This window comes from Sander vitreus, chromosome 23 (assembly GCF_031162955.1).
Source record: "Sander vitreus isolate 19-12246 chromosome 23, sanVit1, whole genome shotgun sequence".
Classification (NCBI taxonomy): Eukaryota; Metazoa; Chordata; class Actinopteri; order Perciformes; family Percidae; genus Sander; species Sander vitreus.
Window position 1 is genome coordinate 8,722,095 of NC_135877.1, and position 23,172 is coordinate 8,745,266.

Below are 23,172 nucleotides of genomic sequence, written 5' to 3' on the forward strand. Positions count from 1 at the left end.
TTGTTAGTTTTTGTCTTATGTTTCGGTTTGTTAGTTTTACAGCTTTTCAACTTACATACAGTATCTGCATATTTTTACAGTAATAATGTTCTTTGTTTATTTTCTTGCAATTATTAAAATTCTATTTCACTTTTATTTAGTTCTTGAAGATGAAATGATCTTATTTACAAACCGTATCTCTTTTTAGGAATGTCACCATGATGAAAGTGATTATATTGAAGAAGTTGTAGCTGCCATGGCAAGAGTGTCCATAGGTGGACAGCTGTGTCCACCTCTAAGTGCAGCCTGCAACAAAGATCCCAAAATAACCACAAGAGTACCTCTGTCCACCACTGAGTTGACTGATGCCCAGGTGAAACCCCAAGAAAAACACAGGGATAATGTCTCGTCAGAGGAGGACATCGGGTAGGTGTTTAATCTGGGATGGGTATCGTTTATCAATTTCGATACCAATACTGCTTATCACGATAATCTTATCGATACTACTAACTTTAATTTGGTGCAAAACGCTTTTTTTTTAATTGTTTTTGTTGTTGCAGAAATAAGTTTGATTGTAATATAATGAAGGAGGAGTAATTGCTACAAATGTCTGGTCTAACAACTACAGAATAAACAATACAAAATTTGTTTTTATCTAGATGTCAGAACAGCTCACACTAAATTTAGCTTGAAAATTTAGCTTGTCACTAAAATGAGACTAGCTGGTACACCTTAAAGACCCAGCGGGCGTCCCGGCGGCGTTAAATAAAAACCGATAGCAGTGTCGTTTGTCCAGGAGCTTATTGATACTTCGGTACTGACCAATGTACTTAATGTACTTAAAGGTGCCCTGCCACATGTATTTAATTTTTTTGTGGTAATGTCTGAAGTTCTACCATGGAATTATTTTTTGTGGAAAAAATGCCTTGGTTACCTTGTTTCAAGCCATTCTAGCGTGGTATAGAAAGCCTGTAGGAAGACTCAGCTCGACTTGTGCCAGTTCTCATTAATATTCAACGAGCTAAGCTGCTTGACTCTGATTGGCTAACAGCTAGCCAATGAGAGCCTGGCTATCAGCATCCTTTACCCAGCGCAACTGGGCGAGCTCATGAATAGTAATGAGCTCAGGCAACACCACGTCAGACTGACCAGCTTTTGTAATTGGCCTGATTTCTCCGCTTATTTCTTTTCAGTGGCTAGAGCTGACAGAGGAGGCAGCAGTTCATTTTCACATTTACGACATAACAAACACATATGGACCTAACATATTTCAAAAAATGCAAGTAAAAACGATTTTGTGTGGCAGGGCACCTTTAATGGTTAAGTTATAAGTTTCAAGAGATGTAAACATTTCAACTTTTGCCTTTTGAACAAAAAGGCAATTTGTGTTCTTGAGCATCAACCAAGAAGAGCGTGAGCCCAACGTCCTACAAGTGGAACAAAGGAATGAATGTGAGAGGACAGAGCGGGCAGACAAGCCAAAGCTCAGACGGGGTGGAGTAATACACAAGTAGGTTCTCTAACATCAACAATCATACTTAACTTCTAACTTCTATTTCATAAATTTCATCAATTCATTTAGAATAAGCTCCCCAGAAGATATCTTTATTGAGTGAATGATGTGCTTAGGCTTACACGTGTATATGAAATGGAACTGACCAACAGAAGTGAGAATAATTGCTGCCCCATCCTGCCGTCAAGTCTCCCTTTGCCACGGAGCCACAGGGACCTGCAGATAGAGGACATCAGAGCCGCGGGGCGTATACTCTAACCAAGATCCTATTGGATATAAAGGCCAAGCCACCACTGCAGAAAATGAACTGTAACAAATAAATGACTAATAATCAACATCACTGATATAATTGCCACTGCTGTTGAAAAGACTCCCATTGAATGTCTTTAGTGTTAACATGATGGTTTACAGGTATGATGTTATTGATTCACTTGCAAGAGTGTGTATGCATATTTCTTTCCTTTGCATAGTGTACAGAGTTGAATATACACAGAACTGATCCCCCAGGACTGCAGGCAGCTTGGAAGATCAATGCAGCAGCAAAAACATTTCTGTTCAATTTGTGCTTTTAATACTATTTTAGTATAAGAAAATTAAGTGATTTGTTTTATATGACCTCACTGTGACAGATGCTACTTAAGGTCTGAGTCAGCAGGTCTGGGCTGTTTAATGTCTGTGCAGTGTTGTTACACCATCCCTACGTAATCAATGTTATCACATATTTCTTTTTCTTTTATTTATGTTCGGTGTCTCCTCTGATATAATTACCTTCGCTAGCATATAATCATTTTAAGAACACTCAAACAAGCATATTCCCCCAGTCATAGGCGTATTTAACAGGGGGGGTGGGGGTTACAACTCCCCCAACAATCAAAACTGGCCAGTGCAATTTTAAATACAACATTTGGCCACCTGAGACTATTAAATACAATGTATTGAACTGAACTGTTTAAAGTAGTCTATTATAGCCTAATTTGCACCATCACAACCAGCTAAACAATAAAATACACAGTAATAATATTCTAACAATATGAACCCTCTGATAGGCACCATTCTGCTGTATAATGAGTACTTTCACTTGACACTTTAAATACATTTTGCTGCTTATACTTTTGCGATTTTACTCACTAGTTACAGGGTACAGTATGTGTAATATTGCTCCTTTTAAGTAAAATATCTCAATACTTCTTCCACCACTAAAGCCCCTAATAACAAAAAAGGTATACACAACATAATTGGCAAAATCCATGACTGGTCTGTATTACTATCATAACATACAATGTCCAAAATGGAGTGAGAACATGCAATCGTCTACACTCATTACAGTCCCAGTTAGACAATGGGCTGTTGTGCAATGTTAGCTTCTATTTTCTACCTAAAACTGATTGAGGGGCCAAGTTTCAGCTTACATTTACACACAAGATGTAATGTAGGCTGTCAGTGATGTTATCTGTAGGGTTGCCATGGGAAAAGAATTGTTTCAACATGAAAACAAAATGTATGGAAAATAATATATTTTCTTTGATAGTAATATTTACAGTGAATATCAAAAAAAAGTTAATCATATAACCAAAAATAAACCCCTCCTTGGCCACTGGCGATCACACATTTCAGGTGTTTTTCGATTTCAGCTGTCAGGTAACTGCACACATATAAATAAGGTCTATTTAGTTGAGGGTCATAAAAGCTTCCTGCTGAGGAGAGCCAACATTAATTTCTGTATAGCTGCACTGAAAGCCTTAATCAAATCTGTTATCATTTGCGCCGTCATCTGATAACAGACACACATTTCTTTTAATTGGTGACCTGATTAGGCATTGTTCTAATTGGATCCCATCAAGTGACAACCTTTCATGATTAGTTTAAATGGCTATGTATGTTGCTGATTATAGTGTTTCTTTGAGAATCTGCAAACTGTTACATATTTCTGCTCCTTTATAATGGAATTGCACATGGTGGGAAGATGAAATACATACACATTTGCAGGTAGAGGCACTGAGGATCACACACATGGCTGCACAAGTACCACGCGCACACACACACACACACACACACACACACACACACACACACTTTTACAGTTTTATGACCTAATGTTACTTTACACAAGAGAGCCACACAAGTGTAAAAATGGAAGGAGTACCTCAATAAAAGCAGACCTCGAGCTACTGCATGAGCTTTTTACTTCAATAGAAGTCTGTAAATTCAAGCTTCAAATACTGTCAATAGTCCCCATGAGCAAGGGTAAAGCGTTTCAAATTGCATTGTCATTCTTCAGTGTTTTCAAAAGGATTAAAGTTTGTCAAGAAATGTCAAACCATAATGGGGTCAGGAGTTGACAACTCTATTTCAGCATTGTCAAACCACCATAATTACTTCAAAAGCCCGTCCCCGCAACAAATCGTCATTCTGGCATCATAGAAGCCGTGTGTCACTGCACCGAAGTGGATCTCTGCATTTTGTCTTTGTAATGGCTTATGGAAAAGAACGGCCCATCAGGCCGACTTTAATGGCTGTTTTCTGTCTTCAGCGAGAGCGACAGGCAGTCCGTGTTCCTCTTTGCCTTGGTAATCTCAATAATTCCATATAAGTTTCTTAGCCTTGTTTTGTCTTGCAAGACATTTCATATCAGACTTTTATTCACTCAGTTGTCATGACGGTTTGTGCGAAGCCACGCGACTCTCCACCCTCTGGACGTTTGGTAGTTAACTACTCATTCAGCGCGATATATGTTTTTCATCTTAATTTAAAGGGGGTAAGCAACGGGGTTTAGAGTATTCATTTGACAAAGCACAGATATCCAATATCAGTATTACCATCATCATCATCCCTCTCTGCTGGAGACTGGCAGTAATATAGGAAAACACAGGCCTATTTGTAAAACTATTTGCATGCCTATTCTGAAATGTACTTTCAATCACTTTCACTTCTGATTGCTTTCTGCTTTAGTGGTTATATGACTGTAATTCCATTTGGTAAAATGACAAGGCAGAGTTAAGCTGCATGTTCTCTAAATGTCATTTATGGTATTTTCATGAATGCAATCAGAGGAAAAGAGAGTGGGCAGGTCAGTTGAGCTTATTTATCTGAATCGTTTGAATGAGAGTCCAAGTTAAACAACCCCCTTCCTCGCTTTTTGAATCAATCTTCCGTGACATGCAATATAGTGTTTTGTTTAGTAGAGGGGAGAGAAGGATTTCAAGGATTGGGTCATAGTTTTAAAACAGTACTCACGTGTCCATATGTACATTAAAACAGCTTTTGCTTGCTGTTATCATTAATCTGTTCATATTGGCAAATAAATTGTCCTTCCCTAACATCCCTAATAAGAGATGGAGGACAAAGTGGGTGTCTGCCAAAGTTTGAGTCAGTTTTTTGTGCATCTTCTGACAGTGTTTCTGTGTGAGCTGCGATGGAGGAAAAGTAACACAAAGAGGGAATATCTAATATACTAAACAAGTAAAAAACGTTATGAAGCCACCTCTCGACAGGACTTGAATTAACCAATCAACTTGCTTTACGTACAGCCACGCTAGCCGCTGTAAGGCTATATATAGGCACAGCTGTGTTTCGATCTAAATGCTAACTCCAGCATGCTTACATGCTGATATTAGGTAGGTTTAATGTTTACAATGTTCACCATTTTAGTTTATCGTCTTTAGCGTCTACCACATAATAGCACCAAACACAAGCTGAGGCTGATTGTCATTCGTTTTGCAGGTATTTGGTTGTAAAGCAAAGTGTTGGAGAGAACATACCAACGTAACAAATGTCAAAGCAATGCATCTCATATTTGTCAAGTTATTTCTTTCAAAAGCACAGATGACCACCTCATGTTGGCGATGAGAGAAAAAGTCAGGGGATCACCAAAGTTATTAGTATTCATCCTCTCTGCACCATGAATGTCTGTGCAAAATGTAATCGCAATCCACTTAATAGTTGTTGCGATATTGCAGTTTGGACCAAATTGGAGGACCAACAGACAGACCAACACTGACATCCATTAAGCCACGCCACTAGCATGGCTAAAAGACTGTAGCGAACAAACTCACTGGGTATTTCTAAGTCAGACTCCCAAAGCAGGAACAATTTCCTCTAGCAAAAACTGTTTCAATGTAGACATGGGCTCCCGACTAATGTTCTAAAACAGACTTGAACATTTTTTAACCTCTCCTTTAATGTTATACACAAAACAAACTGCTTAATTCCACTGAGACAAAACATAACATGTTTTCCTTGTTAAAATGATTAGCAGGCTGCTGCCGTTTATATGCACAGCAGGTTGTGTTAGGACGGTTACAACTCTTCTATACTTTCCTGCAGCCCTCATCAACTTATTCAAACTGTTCCCAAAAAACCAAGTGAGAAGTGAGGGACTGCACTTACCCCCAGGCACACTGCACCTTGATAATGGAGTGGGGCTGAAACGATTAGCACACTAACAGCTTCACACAAGTAAGAGTGGGACCAACACAACTCTAAGCATGACTGCTGGTAGTGCCATGGCCCCCTGACACCTTTTTAAGGACTCGATGCCCTTGAACAAGAGGTGAAGGTGCCTCTAAAGAGTCTGAACTTTTTGTAAGAACAGCGGGTGCTATTTTAATTGCTACAACCAGAGCAATAGCTGCATACCAAGTTGCTGTTATCTACAATGTACATGAAGCAGACATTCATGCACACTATGACTACAAGGGCAGGTGAAGTGGAATTTAAACACATGGATGCAAATACTTACACATACTCTTAGACATGTTATTTTCTATTAGCAACACATTATCTGAAGGGCCAACTTCACTCGTTTTCAACCAGATTTTAAAATATGGAATATAAAAAGAAGATATGAATGTACATATGTTTATATTGATTGTTTGTCCAGTCAAAACAAACAAGATTAAAACTACTAATTAAAGCAGGTTAATTGATTTTGGCACATCATATAACACTATTCATTTTCCTTTTAGCTCTGGTTTTGTCTCCACCAGCTCTTTAGAAAAATATCTGACTATTTTCACCAGCTAGTTGCTAACTTTGTCTGACATTTGGTGGTGGTTACAGGCAGACAGTTTATCAGTTTATGGCCCATAAAGCCCAAACAATAAGCTGAAAGACGCTAAAAACACTCAAGGGGAACTGCAGTGATAATACTGATGTGGGATTGTAGCAGCACATAACATACAGTCATTTGTTCCATTGTTAAAGCTATAGTGCGTAGTTTCTGTCGCCCCCATGAGGAATTCTAAGTCGGCGCATCCACATGATACAAGCCTTCCGTGATCGTGCACGCGCCCCCCAACCCTCCTCCATGCAGTTGCTAGTAGCCAAGGAGGACACGGAGGATTAAAAAAACATGATGGACTCTTCAGAGAGGTAATTACTGTATCATCACTCGAGCTTCTGCGCGGAAAAGTCACTGGACGATCTTCCGAACATAGCCATACTGAGAAATACACAGAGAGTTGATTGGAGCTGATAGTCTTAATTAGCTTTGTAGCAACTAATTTGGTAATGGCTTGAATGTAACAGACGTTTATTAATATCAAAAAGTTACGCACTAAAGCTGTAAATGTGATTATTGCAGCTTTTAAGAATATTTTTTAGTATTCAATCAGCTGTATTGGAGATACTTCCTAATCAGTTCCATTCAGTTATTTTCCTCCTCACTTCACTCCAAGAGGGCCGCACTCTGGCGCAGTTTACAGCTGAACATTTAAGCATGCTGACCCTTAGGAGGGTTGTTGCAATGAACATTTTTATTTCATAATGCAGCATGTTGAGCAGATTATAAGCTTCAAATAATGACACACACTGGTTGCTTTTATGAGCAAACTAAGAGCCCTGTTTCTGAGTCATTCATACATTTTCTGCAAGACATTTCTGGACACTCATTGCACTTCGCTTGGGGACCTTTCCAATTGTCGGCACATTCCCATACTCACTCTCCTCCTGTCAGCCATGAATAAATGATAATCCAATGCGATCTTGGGCTTTAAGAGTTTGAGTGCTCTGTATCTGTCTCATAATGATTAGTGAAAGGGTCACAGTGCTCAAACCCCTCTGACGCCAGCATCCGCCCCTTAATCCTCCCTAATCCCTAAAACAATGGGCTCCTTCATGCAGGGGACTGTGACAGATTTTTATCATCCTGCTCGAAGGGATCAACACACCTTCACACTGCCAACACAACAATGATAGCAGTTTAAAACTGCCTGCCCTTTTGAGTTCCAACCCCAACCTGACATGACACAAGGCACAGAAAGGGTGTAGGTAACAAAAATGCAGACAAGAAGACTACTGTGATTTATGTTCCAGGGTTAAAATGTTTTACCCCATCCAACCCCTCCATTGCCAGCAACCTCTCATCGTGTTTCATATGGAAGGATTAAGGCTGGCTTGCTGTCTGTATAGCCAGAAGGGCTGGCTTTTGGTCTTGGCTTTGGATTATGAGCAAAAAGAGCTGAGGTGTAGAGGGAGAAACCCAGAAATGCATCTCACAAACTGGATGACCAAAAAACACCCACAGGTTCGGACTGAGCATCGGACCAATGATAGCACTGGTTCAAAAGATTCTGGTAGATCTCTTTTCAGGGCTGTTAGCACTGTGAAATTGTGCATTTTTTTTTTGTAATTTGGGGGAATTCACATTCTATAATGCAAAACCTACATATAGTGGGTTATAAGATGATTCCAGCATCCATAGATTCAACATGTTTACATTTGACTAGTTTTAAGCCAACAAAATAATACATAAAGTCTTTGTCCACCAGAATTGTATTCCTTACAGTGTGGAGTATGTCTTGAAACACCATTAAAGAGGGCCTTTAGACAGTGAGTTGTTGCACACCACAGGCTGCTGCTATTCACCATCCGCCTACTATTATCATCATTATGCAGCTAAATAGAGAGGGTTGTATCTTAAAATTGAGGAAATTATTAGAAATATCACACAATTAATATAGCAAGTTTTGCTAAGTATCATCACAGGGCAGGGCGATATGCAGAAAATCAAATATCACAATATTGTTGAAAAGATACCTCAATATCAATATTGCGACAATATTGAAGGGTTGACTAGTGTTATCACAAAATATTTACACAATGACATTTTTGATAAATAATCATCAGTAATGTGGATATAATGGCTAGGTGGGTACAGGCAAATAATAGAACAGTTAGAACAGTTTGCTAAGTTCAGAAAATGACATCACTTTATATAATGCAGCCTGTAAAACCATGAAAAGGTAACACGTAAGCCATATTACGATATCCACAATCTAAGAGGATATCTAGTCTCATATAAATAATATATTGGGCTGCGCAATATAATATCGATATATTACCCAGCCCAATATCATATATTTTATTGTCCCAGACTGGACATTCAGACTTTGATAATCCAGGTGGAGGATTTTAGTAAGGTGAAGCTGAAGACAACTAAGGTCTCATGCGTAGGTGCACTGCGCATAGCGAAGGCAGGAAAAGTCGCCACCACAGACCAGCTCACAACACACACAGAGGGAGTGTGACTTCATTCTCTGCTCATGATGCCATTACTCCACTATATCTTAAATAGCAAATTGTGGTTTACTGCTATATTATTGTTCTGAATGTCGAGTATAGCCCTTTTAAATATGTAGTAAAAATTGTAGTATGGCATAGTGTTAGACTTGTTGATGTTGGTAAATTTTGCAGAATTTGTGATTGAAAAGTTGTAAAATCCTGTCTCATTGTATTATAAACTCAAGTGCAGTGTTTTGGCATCAATCAAATTCATGGATGTTTTAACCAAACTGGCCTTCCTGGAACTTATTTCATCATCTCAGTGTAACATGAACCAAAACAGCACATAAGTGTAGTCCCTTACATTTTTTTGCGCAGTCCTGTTTTTAGTATGAACACTCACTAATAATGCAACTGACCCACAACTGAGAGAGCTCGATGAACTACACTAGGCAAGACGGACCAAAATTAATTCAGCGTTCTCAACAATTATCATGCTTAATAAAAATAATTCCCTAAACCTGGAGTTACTCGGGCGTGTCAGGGGATGCATTAATGCAGAGTTTACAAAGTCATTACGATTACTTCCCACATGTCTAAATTATACAGCACATATTGCCAGGCCTTTTGACCCACCTGAAGACATACTGTGAATACTCTAACACTGCATTTCATATTCAGAACAGCTCTCACCCTTGAGCATTATGATAATCTTTCCAACCAGCCATATCGTTGAAAATGGTCTATCACACACGCACAAAAAAATCCCCCATTTTATCTGTATCTGAAAGTGCACATACATGCGCGCACACACACACACACACACACACACACACATGCACCAAACATCCATAAGGAAACGGCAGCATTGAGACGTACAATAACGTTATATATATATATATATATATATATATATATATATATATATATATATATATATATATATATATATATACATATATATATATACATATATATATATATATAAGCCGTTATTACTTGGCATTTGGCAGTGACATCAATCAGAGCCAGCCATTCTAAGCAATGTAATGGTACATAACTGCTCAGCCAGAGAGCTGATTTAATAGAGCATGGTCTGATAAAGTCCCTGCAGAGATCACTTCATGGCCAATAGGTTGTTCAGGCAGCTAATTGGTCAAAAAATAAAACCTCTCTCAGGAATTGGATCCAATGTTATCACAGGGAGTCTGGCACACTGTTAATGAGTTGCATTGGCTCCCTTTAGCCCCTCTAACTATATTTCTGCTCAGGCTGTGCATGGGGACTTGTACTTGGGCATAATTATTGTGATGATGACCAAATGTTTACCTTATAAGTAGCGTCTGTACACAGGAGGATTTCTGCCGACTCTGTACAGTTGTATTAACAGTGAGAGTAATGATGTAGTCTCCAAACCACAGCTGCTCGCTTATTTTACAGCACAACATCCAACACTTTTATTGATCTGCATTCACCTATACCTTTAAAGATATTTAAAGAATCTTCTCATCCCGTTGGTTTTAGTTCAGTAGGGCAACCGATATTTAGTGTTGGACGTGATGCTGGATGTGATGGTGCTAAAGGGAACCAAAGCCTTAACCCGGTCAATGTCGCTTTACATATTGATCTACAGCGCCAGAATATTACTTTTTGCACAATTGATTAAGATCACATCTTGATTCATCTTGATCCAGTATATAAACTGGGAACTATATTCTCAGAAAGGCAAAGCTTTGGTACTGTCTGCTTGGGGCTTCTCAGGTGCTGCAAGCATATCACTCCACCCAAGTAGCAGAAGTAGCAGTGCTTCACCTTTCTGAGAATATAGTTCCCAGTTTATATACGGTTAGAAAATGGCTGTGTCTCATGTGACCTTGTCATTTCTACACGCTGTGACTATACAAATCACAACATGTAAATAGGAACATGTTGGCGTTATTTGGCCACTTATTCGGAGCAGTACGCTAGTTGGAACCGATTACCTTCAGGATGCGTGCTAGGCTAAGCTACAGACTTTTGTATACATTATATATTCTAGTGTATTATCATAATTTGTTTAACATGTGCAAATTTTTTATTTATTTTTTTACCTCAACCTCAAACCAGATAAAGACTTGCGGTGCGCAAGTCTTTATCTGGTTTGAAGTTGAGGTGTGATCTTTGCCGCGTGATCTTTGCCGCACCCCTGAGGGGTCCCCGGACCCCAGGTTGGGAACCACTGCCTTATAATACTAATGCATCTTGATCTCAATTATCAGTGGGAAAAAATAATGATTCTGATTTTGGTCAGAATCATGCGGCCCTAATGGAGAAACTTGATATCAGTCCTGCTCATGAGTATATTTGAAATCAAAATAACTGAGACTGCGACTGATGCTTGCTGTTCATGGTCGTACTGAATCTATCCATCCATAAATCCTTCCATTCAACCAGCCCCATATCTGTAACACAACAACATATTTTCATGGTGGAGCATCCGTGCATGCTATATCCGGTGGTCGGCAGCAGCAGTGAATGTCTGATATTTCAACGGTATCTCATCTGCCTCTCCCTTCAGCACATCATCTCTCCCCTTTGCTGTCGTTACGTCTCCATCCTCAGCTCCTCCCTCTCTCTCTGTATCTCCTCTCCTGTCTACCCCTCTTGTCTCCTCGTGCCTGCCGTGGCGTGACAGGTGACTGGCGTCGCTAACAATAGTGGGTGCGGCCGCCCCCCTCTGCTCAGCAAAGCGCAAGCCGCATGATAAATTACCCTCATCAGTTTGTTTTGCCAGCAGCCCACACAGGTCACCACCAAGGCCGGTCGTGACATTTTGTTGCATACTGTATATGCAAATACCTGCCAATCAATTAGCGTGCCGCTCCCTGCGCTGCCCATTGTGATTAAAATGAATTGATTGCGGCTAAAATCAACACCGGCCAGCCTGCCAAAAGCCCAGAGGTCAAAGGGGTGCAACAGTGGAAATGTGAAGGAAAAAATAAAACTTGAAGTAATGTTGTTTCTTCCCTCACTTCCCTTTATTCTTTATTGCCCCCTTATAACTGCAGGCATAAAACACAGTGAAATCTGCTGAAAATGAGAAAACTGCAATGTAAACAGACTGAGTCATAAATTTGAGCCCTGACAGAAGATCAGGATGATATGTGATGGGGAAACGATGGTGGCAGCAGTATTTTGAGCAACCTGGAGCCTTTGGGTTATCTAAGTAGACTCACGCGAGTTCTGTATGTGTGAGTGTTTGATGTTTTTGTATATGTCTGTTTCATTCAGAGAGGAAGGTGTACATGCTTAGGGTTGCTAGCGATGACAGGACAAAGAAGAAGACAAGAAAAAAATACAACAAGCTTTTTGATTAAGTATCAAGGGCTGAAAAGGCGGAGGAAACAAGTCGCTGATGGTTTACGGAGAGACTGATTAGAGCACTTAGCATTCAAAACCATGACTGCTTACATAAACAATGTTTGCACAGGAAGAGTCAAGAGCGAGGTAAGAGAGGGTGCAACTCAAAAATGATAGTTTCCTTTAAAACAGCTATTTTCTGCAAATTTGGAGTCACACTCTTTCTATTTCTGTTTCACATGCTGCATATTTAGTTTATCCTTACATTATGACCTGTGCTCACATCGCAAATTGTGATTCCTCTCTCTGAGTGCTCAGGTGGCCATGGCTTGGTCTTTGTTGTTTGTTTGTTTGTTTTCTCTCGTCTTTTTGTGTGTGTTTTTATGTCTGTCTTTTATGATTTGTTTGTGTGTTCTATCCATGTGTATACATGTTACTGATTATTATTATCTCATAATCTCCAATCTGATTATTTGGATTTTCCTAGCTCTGACATATCTTGTCATTGGTCAGTCTCTAAAATCTCTAAATATACTTCTCAATCTCAATATAAGAAGCTTCCTACCAAAAAACAACCTACTTCAAGCATGGGTTGAACAGTACAAACCAAATGTCATTACATTATCTGAAACCTGAAATGGATCTCAAAGACTACGTCATTTACAGAGCTGATAGAGCTTCCAGGGGTGGTGGTGTAGCCTGATGTTGATCCATCTCACTTTCAGATTTGGAAAGATAACCCTGCATGATAATAAATACATAACTATTGGTAACATATACAGACCTCCCTCTGCACCAGCGGAATCATTTGATTGTATCATATCTACTATTAATTCAATTAAGTGCAGAAATGAAATTATCTTACTGGGAGACTTTAACAAGAACTGGACTGATAAATCCTCAAAAGAAAGAAACCTTTTTGGAAACTTAAACCTAACCCAGCTCATCAGTGAACCCACCCGTGTTACCCCCCGGAGTAGGTTTCATCTTATTCCAGATGTAAATAATGCATGGGACTTTCTATATTCTAAATTTATTAACGTTGTAGATAAACACGCTCCCATGAAAACCACTAGAGTTAAGGGTGCGCATCTTCCATGGATAACATCTGACCTTATAAGTATATTTAGACAGACAGATAATGCCTGTGCTAACCTTCACAAAACCAAAGATCCGACTGACTGGGAAAGGTATAGGCAATTGCGAAATCATAGTAAAACTATGTCCAGAAATGCTGACTTTAAAAATCCTAAACAGTTCTGGAATACAATTAAAGATATAATTAATACATCCAAGAAATCTTTACCTACTAAACTCACAGTCAATAAAATCATTTTACAAGACCCACTATTAATTGCACAAGCATTCAATCAACATTTCTCTCAGGTATCTTCAGCTACAGATCCCAATCTCTTTATTGATTGCCATTTAAACAATATCCTGCCCAGTCCTAGTTTCTCTTTCAAGCATATAACACCTTTGGAGGTACAAAATGCAATCAATGCTCTAAAAATGAGCAGTGGTCCTGGGTTGGATGGCATTGAAACCAGATTTCTCAAATTATCAGCTCATATCATTATGTATCCGCTATGTGATCTCTTTAATATGTCTTTATCCCCATGTGAAATACCTGCCATATGGAAATGTTCCTGTATCACTCCACTTCATAAAGGCCGTGATGTTCTTGATCCCATAATTATCGACCAATTTCAATCATCTATTCTATTGCAAAAGTTTTCGAAAAAATTATTTATGATCAACTGTCCCATTATATAGATAAGTGCAATAACTTATCGCCGTTTCAATCTGGCTTTCGATCAAATCATTCCACAACCACTGCACTATTAAAGCTTACAAATGATATTTTCTCTGCATCTAATAGCAGTCAACTAACTGGTGCAATTTTTATTGATTTAACAAAAGCATGCGACTTAGTTGATCATTACTTGCTCTTGGATAAATTGTTCTCTGCTGGTCTGTCACGCAACGCACTACTCTGGTTCAATTATCCTATCTCCATAACAGAAAACAATGTGTAATGATACAAGGATGCAAAACCGATATATTACAGTTTTTCTTGATTGCTTTGACCTGCTTACAGAAAGTGGGATCCACTCCGTTTTCATCATCACTGTCTCAGCAAAGCAGAAGACACCTCTTGCAAATGTGTTAACCATTTCTCATTGGATTGACACATTTCCCCACCGTTTTGCAGAACGGTTAACACAGACGTCATTCAAGCAGTCCAAACGCCGTTGTTTTAGCTACGGTAACCAAACAGAAGCTATCTGTTCCTAACTATTAGAAATTGCCTACATCAGTATGAAATCACTGAAGCACCTGTTTGACACTCCTTCACACAAATCTTCAATTAGCAATTAAAGGTGCACCGTGTGTGTTGTTCTTTGCCAACACGGATGGAAGAGGTCAAAGGCAGATGAGAGTGAGAGTGAGAGGGGTCCGAGGAAGAGGAATCCAAGTGCGGGGTGGAGGTACAGTTGGAAGGGCTCAGGTTTCTGAAGAAATTCGGGCAACTGTTATTGATCATGTTATCAATCATGGCCTTTCACTTAGAGAAGCTGGGCGAGACAAGAGTCCAACCTGTTCTGAAGAGAAACACTGTCACATCCATTGTCATAATTTTTCGACAGGAAAACAGGTAATGTTGCTGTACAGTATATACAAAAATATCTTCAGTAATATACTTTATGTAATTGTTCCCTCATTCCCATTACATGTATTCTTTATAGAATCCAAAGGCTACCATTCTCTGGTGGTAGAGGGAGAATTTTTATTGATATTGATTATATTTTTTAAAGAATCAATTTTGGTATTGGTGTTCTCTACCGATCCAGAAAATGTTTTTCTCTTACCGTTAGAAAGAAACTTGTGCAACAACTTATCTTACCAATTATGGACTATGCTGATGTTGTATATCAGGTTGCACCCAGCACTAATCTGCTCCATCTCAATGTTGCTTACAATAGAATCTGTAGATTTGTTCTTGGATGTCCTTTTACTACTCATCATTGTATTATGTATGAACAACTTGCTCTTCCATCACCCTCAATAAGAAGACATCAGCATCGGTTGCTGTTTATTTACAAATGTATACATTGCAATTACCCTAGCTATCTTAAACAACTTATGGTACCCTTTTCCTCTACCTACCACTTGAGACACTCTACACAACTTTTTTTTTCTGTTCCTGCTGTACGTTTCTCAACAGCTAAGAAAACCTTTAGGTTTAAAGCCCCCTCAGATTGGAATAATCTACCTGTAAATATTCGGTCCATTCTATCTCTCCCATCCTTTAAAAATGCCCTGTTTTCCTATTACAGTACCAACTGTACCTGTCCTTAATCCTCTACAACACCATAACACCTCTTCTAATATTATGAGTAGTATCCAGTTTCATTCTTGCTTTGTCACAAACGTGATTATGACTGACTGATTATGTTTTTTTTTTTGCTTGTCTGTTTCTGTTTTGTTAACTGTTGTGTCCAATTATGATTGTACTGTATATTCAATTATTGTTAAGGACCCCCTCAAAAACGAGATGGTGCATCTCAAGGGGTTACTCCTAATAAAGAAATTTTCAACACATTTACACATTTGTTCTTTTTTTCCCCGTACAGCTCTCTTACAGCTGTGAAAACGTAGAGGGGTTTCAGGTGATGACAGTGAAGGTCCTCACTCTTTATGAATAACAGTTTACTTGAAAGGTACACAAATACTGTACAGGTGCATTGCCATTGCATTTTAAATGAATCAGTGTCTAGTTAAGGGTTATTATCCATGACTAGGGTTGGGTATCGTTTTTTTTTTTTCGATACTAGTGCTAAAACTACTTTTAAAATGGTGCCGGTGCCTAAAGCTCGATGGTGTTTTTTCCTCCAGCTAACCCTAACCTTAACCCTAAACATAACCATTGTCGTGCTGCCTGGGAGGAGACTTTGGGGGCAAAAAACACCAAAGGCCGTGCCTAAACTTTAAAAAAAATAGGGTAATAGGGTATTTTACAATAACGTTGAATGCACCACGAGGCTTACTAGTTTCAAGTGAACGCACCGTCGGTGTTGTTTTTCCGACAAAGGCAGCTGCACACTGCTTAACGTCTCGGTGTTGGAATCCTCTACAGTGAAATACAGTCACACTTTACATCATTTAGCTGTCAGCATTTTAACAGTGGTCACTGTTTCTATACATGCTAAATGGAACTGCTGATAATCCGCTCCCCCTATTATCTTGAAAGGTTCATATAGGTAATTAAGCATCTTTTTAGACTTATGATTTTATTCAGTTTAGTCTCCAAGTGGTAGATTACTGCGTGTGGGGCAAGTTTCATGAAAGAGGTCACCCTCATCTGTTGCATTAACTTTTTTTTGTTTTGTTAAGAGGACAAACACGACACATCTTTTTTGTCTTTTCACACATTTTTGTCTTTTTATTGCCGTTACAATCTTCAGTTTGCGGCAAGATTTGTTCTGTGTAACTTCATCATAGTTATGGCGGCTGTTGTCTTTGTTTTGGATTCCACTAATATCTCTGGTTCTGTCATGTCCGCCATCTGTTGTGGAGATCTACGGTAAATGTTACTAAAATATCCGTTGCCATTTGCTTGCAACACTATTACTCAACAGCAGTTGGACAACCTTTGAGATCACACTCCTATGCCAAAAAAATCTTTAAATAACCCTAAAGTTCAGGAAAGGCTTTAGTCACAGTTAAATACGCGAGAAATAAAATTTGGTATGAGATGAGAATCAAACGGAAAGCAAATGTAACTCATCCTTGATCCTTCTCTTGCTAATCCTTTCCCCTCTGCATAATCCTTGAAGTTGAAAACAATTTTTATTTTGACAAACTTTATTTTACTTTATTTCAAGACATTCTATGCTGAGTAGTGAGAGTCTGAAGTTACTATTCAGTGCTGTGGAAAAACGACCAACCTAAGGGGGGCTAATCCCTGTGTTGCTTCTCCCAAGTTATTTCTCTCCTTTATGTTAGCAAATTAATTTACACTAACACTATATGAGGTGTACATATTTGATATCGTAGTTGTTTACGAAAAATGTGTTATCAAATGTGTCAGTCAACTGCAGGCAAACTCGAGTGAGGCTGCTAACCCGACCACTGCAGTCCAAGTGATGCTTCCTTTGTGGATTATTTTCCCTGAGTAACGTCTACAAGGAGGATTCAAGGAAGAATGAGGGTTTACTTCAAAATAATGTTCAGGAGGTAAAGTAGTATGACTGAGAAGTTCTTGATTTCACAGGAAGGACCTGTGGGAGTTACATAGCGACTGCCTTGATTGCATTGGCTCCATGTGTGTATTTGGAAGCAGACGCTAATTTAAATGTTTTTGATTGCATTGTGTGTGTGCGTGTGTGATGGAGCAATACTCTGTGGGTGTGTTCCTCATGTTACAATGAACAGGGATATTGGGGGGGGGGGGCTGCACACCGTACCACAGTGCATAGCTATGCATAATTCATAACCCTGCATTGAGCCATAATCTTTGTGCACTAATGAAAGCTGCAGCGCCGCATTTTTACTGCATGTAAGTCAGGCGGACTAGATAATGTGGCAGGAAAGGAACAGGAACATCGCATCATGACTGGGTACACTTCCAAGCTACGGCTCCTGCCGTTGTTGTTGCTATTATCTCCCTCCAGACACTTGCAGCTACTTTCATCCAACAGTCCATCAAACTGCACTGGAGGCTGACAATACAACACACCAGACTTTTATGGATTTTCGAAGCTAGAAGAGGGTGCCTCGAAGAAAAAAAAAGGAAAGGTAGGAGGCGTGTGTGGCCAGGGAGAGGAATATAGTAATGTAGTGGTCAGGCTGTTATAATGAACGACTTCTAGCTGGTAAGGAACTCCAGCTGACAGCCAGGAAAGGTGTTTTCTTTAAGCTCGATGGCAACACTTTTCCCATCCAGGACTGTGAATCGCCCAGTAAAGCTAAATCTTTCACCCCCTCTATTTCAAAGAATCTCTATGTTTATGTGATGGAATAATGTGCATTAGCGAGTGCAGCACATTATTCGCTCTCTCTCCTCCTTTCTCCTATTTCCCTCCCATTGCCCATCAATTCCATGGGTTTGGCTCATTGGGTGCAGTGGAGTGAGACCGATGCGCATGGTCGCGCTCAATAGCACCACGCTGCTCAGCATGGGGATATTAGTGTACTCTGCCAGACGGTTTGGATACAGTCCTCTGACCTCACTTGTAAAGAATCACTTTTCTATCTGTCAGCCGCTCCGCATATTTTTGTGTCCCGCATCCAGAGGTGTCCAGGCAGGGTACATCTAGGGGCTGTAAGTGGCTGATAAACGCTGACAGCGGAGAAGACGGCAAAATTATTGAGTTGGAGGAAAATGACAGCGAGGGACAGTTTCTATAGCTGTATGCTTTAGATAGAGAAAACGAGCAAGAAGCATGCTTTTCTGTAAAACACATTCTAGCATCGCTTCATGATTTTGTTTTTCTATTTACAAGAAAAGCAAAGACTGTGTCATATGTGAGAATTTCAGGGATGAATGTTAGTTTAAAACCCGATCAGCAATTCTTCCCCTCAGGAGACTGAATTTGAATCAGCAGGAATAGCTCAAGGCAGAAGACAACTGTGGGCCTTGTAGGCGTACTGGCGCTTCCACATTAGTCTCACTCCGGGCTTCATATCACTGGTGTGATGCCTCTGAAGAAAAGCAGGCATGTGTTAGGTCTTATCTGAAAAAAGCAGCACATTATTGATTTTTACCAGCGCTAACCACCAGTTTAAGCTTTCATTTCAAATTTGAAATCTAAAAAGAATGAAGTTTCTCAGTGTCTGTGTCTAAGCTTATGTGACTGTGGGAGTTGGCCTCATTATAACAGGCAACGGCTTTAAAAGGCTCGCCAAACATCCCGCCACCTGAGATTACTTTTTGGGTGGCTCATGTCAATCGCTTTGCCATTTATAGGTAGGCAGACTTCTGAAGCAGGAGCCTCCTGTCTGTCGCCCACGATGAGCTCATGCATTATTCTCAGGCAAATTCCCTTTCCATTTGATGAGAACGGAGGAGGCCTTGAAACATGAAGAAGACAGTTGAGGATAAAGTCTGGTGGACTTCCAAGTGCAATGAGCAATGACTGGCTATTGAATTTTCTACTTCTCTCCAAGTCTGTCTTTTCTTTATTCCTCTGTGCGTATTGTAGTTTCTCACTCTCGGGCTGACTTATGCCATCCTGTTTAAAATACAGTACACTCCTCTTTTCGGCTAATCATGTGTTCATCGGAATTTATGTCACGCCATGCAGCACTGACATCAGCACTGGTAATGAAAATAAGCTTAAAATCTATGAAAAGGGTTTAAGAAGCTGTCCGAATGCTTAAGCTTGGCTTGTAATTCAGCAACATCCACTATTCCAGGACTATCTCCTCGAAGCAAAGAAGAATGAAGATTGGAGTACATGCTGCAGAGTCATAGGCTAAAAGAAGAGTAGTGTTTGTCTTCCTTTTTGTAGAAATCTGCTTTGTATATATATATATATATATATATTTTACTATACACATGGCAATGCCAAGCAACATTTACTGGAAGTTTCTTTGCTCTTTCAGTGTTTCCCTTCCCGAGGTTTCCACCAGCCATTTTAGGCCAAGTATTTTGAGCTGCACACAGAGAGAGAACCTGACCTGATCACGGTGACCTGCTGGTTCCTCTGCTTCTGCAGCGCTTCATGGGATACTTGGTCCCAGCAGCAGCTGTGTTCCAATTAGAGAGCCCTGACTTATGTGGCCTGTATTAGCATTTCATTTAGGCTCCCCTGCTCCTCACCTGGCTCCTGCGGTGTGGTGGTCCACCGCAAACTGTCACCAGCTCGGCCGGTGACTGCCCACCAATCCCACTAATTGACTCTTGATCTTCCCACAGCGCACAGGTGAGCCCACACCGCATTAGCTTGGATTTAACGCACAATATGAAATGGAATATCACCCTAACTTCTCCGGTCTTCCCCTCTACTGGTGGGATAAAAGAACCAGACACATAATAAATTAAAAAGAGGCAAAAGAGAGCTTGAATGCAGGCTCTCTTTTGATTATCACTCTTTATTCCTATCAATCCAAAGACTTTGGGGTATTAATAGCAACATAGTGTTCATTATGCTTCTCTAACCGCTTATCAATCTTAGTTTAAAGCCATAATACTTCTTTAACAGCTTATTAATCTTATTTTAAAACAAGATAAAATCACCAATCAAAGGTCCTTTGTACCTCAGTTTAAACATTAAGGGTGTCATGCTGCTTGCTGTGACTGCAGACGGGTGCCCTGCAGAGAATAAGAGATTCCTCTAATAACTGTTTGCCTGGGGTGAAGCCTGCAGAGGGCCAGGCACTGCCGTCTTATCTCTAGGAAACATGCCACATGAGTCACACAAACACCGGAGCACAAACGCGAGTACATACTGTACATGCACATGTGAATCCTCCAGGATGCACACGCACATAGAATGACGAGTGTAGTCCCTCAGCAGCAGATAAATTCAAAGTGAGGTAGATATACACCAGGCAGCACTCACAGTGCGTACTGAATTATCTCAAATATTCAAATAATATTATGCACTACCCTTTTTATATAAAGTGGATCCCTGGGCTGCCATTGTTGAGAAGATTTTGAAAGAAGTGACTTTTAAGTTTATTTCCCAGGCTGCTGCAGGATCTTATAAAAGATCTTATAAAAATAATATATACTTGCATAACAAGGCATGACTTGATTTCCATTTCGGTTTACATAAGTTATTGAAAATGTGTTGATGGCAGAAGGGTAGTTCACAGTGTAAAGCCACTGGGTATCCAGACAGGGAATGTATTCTGCTCTCATTTATTAGTGGGGTTTCAAGTGAGAGAACCATCAACAGTCTTCTTACTGAACAATTGGTTTAATTTTTTTCAAATGATGAGACAGCACCTAGCGGAATTGCCAATGGCTTATCAATTATCACACGGAAGAATTACACAACCAATCCAAGTATTGGAAAGTGTAGCATCTGTACTGTAGAACTGAATAGAGAAATGGGAAGGTTGATAGATTAAAATTAAAATTTAAAACAATATTTTCTTACAAGTGAGGACTTACTGTAGGTCTAGGACTCAACTTGTTTAATTCGGGGTTTTTTTTTAGAAATAAGTGTTTGTATCTTGATAAAAGAAAGAATAAAGCAAGTCTCTGCATTCCAATTTAGAAAATACTGCATAGGCATTATCTTCCCCTTGTTGTAAGATAAATATGATTTCAAAGGCAAGATGGACTTAATTAGAAGATTTCTGCATTACACACCACATTACTTCACATCACCATTTTGTAAATCATGCAGCTGTGTTTAGATTTTTGGATGCATCTTTTCTATTGCTACAGGAAGCAGTTGTTTTCCATTTTTGTAAGATATATTCTTGTTGCATGATAATACAGCTCATGTGCTGACTGATTTGAACTGATTTGTTTTTGTACGACCGTGAATTGAAACCAATGGCTGGAATGTGAGAAAAGATACATCGATAAATAAAAACACATACTATACACTTGGATAAAAAGCTATTTTTATATATTAGTTTTCAGACCAACAAAGCAAAAACTCTGCTGGTTTATTGATTGTGACGAATGCAAATAATGTCAATATTTGAATAGTCTCACATTGTCAGACCCTCCTCCACAGTCTGGCTAGTCCACACAGCATTCTGGGATGGGAGAAAAACGTGCTCTGGTTTATTGGCATTTCTTTAAACCAATCACAATTGTCTTGGGCGGATCCACAGTGCCGCTGCAAAATAGCCTCGGAAGGAACTTGTTTTGGTGGAACATGTAAATTCAAAGGTTGTTTTAGTCGTCCAACAGAAAACTCAGATTGGACAGATAGTCTAGCTAGCTGTCTGGATTTACCCTGCAGAGATCTGAGGAGCAGTTAACCATGAATCAACCAGAGTTTAAAATTACAACACAAAGAAAGCGGAAGGTAACGGGACATCCAAACGGACACCTGAAAAGAGTGACATCCGGTGGAATTTCCGGCAGAATGAGAGCAATCCCCGAAGTGGAACGTCGTGGATACAGACTAATATTTTAATAACCTGCATCATTCATGACGGAAACGTCAAGCTACTGCTACTACACAAATTAAGCTACTTGAAGGTAACACAGGTAATGATTTGAAGTTTAGGAGCTAAAACGTGCAAAAATACTAGTGTGGATTTTAAATTTCCAGATTTAGCGCTATAATTTAATATATCTAAAATGCAAATCAAATAAAATGAAATTACATTTGATGTGAAACTCTCACTGAATTATATTTGACAATGACCATAGTCCTACAGTTTGACAGAAGGTAAATTAAATGATGAGACGTGATGCTCCTAAGCTTCCAACCTCCCCAAACCATGATACATATTTATCACTGCCTCTGCCTTACAACACTCCCCAAAGCTGCGCCTGTCCCAAGTTTTTGTTGCATCCGCGAGACACCCTGACAAGAAATGGATTGCGGTGCTTTCCCGCCCCAGTAAACAGGCTTCCTGCTTGTGAAGGTATAGATGGGTTTGATATAGGATGCTGTTTAACCCAGAAACGACGCCATGGCCCCCGGGACGGCCCATTTCTCACACTGCACATCCATCATGTAGGGCAATCGAATGAATGGGATACATGGCTTACCCCAGGGAGGGCGAGGAGAAAAGCACAGAGGAGATGTAGAGGAGAAGAGGGTGTCAGATTTCACCCATGCATGTGGGTGGAGGTAACAATGGGCCCGCCTACCACATTTTCCCACTTACGGTGTTCAATTTTTAACGGCCTCTTT